The sequence below is a fragment of the Cyprinodon variegatus genome, unplaced genomic scaffold, assembly GCF_000732505.1.
Source record: "Cyprinodon variegatus isolate N-32 unplaced genomic scaffold, C_variegatus-1.0 Scaffold1017, whole genome shotgun sequence".
Lineage (NCBI taxonomy): Eukaryota > Metazoa > Chordata > Actinopteri > Cyprinodontiformes > Cyprinodontidae > Cyprinodon > Cyprinodon variegatus.
Window position 1 is genome coordinate 240,404 of NW_015151470.1, and position 1,465 is coordinate 241,868.

Here is a 1,465-nt window from a genome sequence, read left to right on the forward strand (position 1 = left end):
AGTAACGAAGTATTTGTACTTCGTTACTTCCCATCTCTGTGCTGAAGCATAGCTGATTCTGATGATTGCATTCCAGCAAAAGCCTATTAATCAGCTATCAATGGAAACCAGCTGTGCTGAAGCAAGAAAACCCGTAAAAGGATCGACTTTGGGCATGACAGCGAGTAGGAAGACACGTAGCACGGGAGGGAAGGTGGCTTTACAGAGCAGGAACGCAAATAAAGTTTTTAAAAAGCTTCCATGAAGCCAGGAAGATAAGCCAAAATGGGCTTTTATTGTTTCTCTCTGCACGGCTTGGAGAGCTCTGTATGACTGAGTCCTTGAACTGAAATATAAAAACTCACGTGGAGGTGACAGAAATATCACTGACCTCCAACTGTTGACAAGCTGTTTCTGTTTCTGACAGTGAGCAGTGTTAGGTCTACGGGGCAGAGGCTGATGTCGCTCTGAGAAATGTCGTTTTTTTCCACAACCATTTGGATTTTCATAACCCAAACAGTTCAAGGTTGTGCCACCCTTCCACCTTGAATAACCTTGAATAAACTGATATATTATCCATTTAAATATGATCCAAACTGCAGCGTCAGCAATCAGAGTTTGGCTGATAAAAACAGGCGGCCTCCATATTTTACTGCTTCCAATAGAAACGCATTGGGAGGAAGCATTCCTCTCCCATCCTTTCAGGTCAGTGTTTATCTTGCATCACTGAAGTCTCATATGAGTCATGTCTCTCGTGCATGTGTTACCTAACATGATGCTGCAGCAGCACAAAACATGTGATCTCGCTGCTAAATCTCTCAAATCCTCTTTCTGGTTGCATTCTGTAGTTTGTGTGCTGCATGTTTTTTTCTTCTAGCTTCACAAGACATATTTGGGCCTTCTTTTTCTTTTTACATATTAGAACAGGCTGAATAAAACTGTTCCTTAAATTAGAATATTAAGAATATTTGTAAATCTTAATTGTACTCTAATATTATGCTTTTTCTTCCAAGAAAACAACAAAACAATCCTGTAATAAAACATAAACTTTATTTATTCTATTCAAAGATTGTTCTTCGGATGGGGTAAAATAACTGTCACCAAAAAAAAACATATGTGCAGCTGTCTGAATTTGTAAATTAAGTAATTTATGTATATAATCAGTCTGTGAAAATAAAAGCTCAAATGGTTTTCTATCATGGGCCGAGGACAGATGGAGCCAGTATTCAAGGAGACAGTCAGTGGGTGAGTTCAAAGGGTTTATTTAATGAAAAACAAAACTAAAAGGGGAGCTGCTGGGATCTGTGGCATGCGGCAACTGCAGGCGGGGGGGCGGGGCACAGGTAAGTGACCACGATCATCTGACAGAAGATGATCGTGGTCACTTACCTGGTTTAACAGTCCAGTCCAAGATCTCCCCAGCAGTCCCAGAGGTCATACAGGAAAGCCGATCCTGGTCAGGGATCCAGAACAGACAAGAACAGAC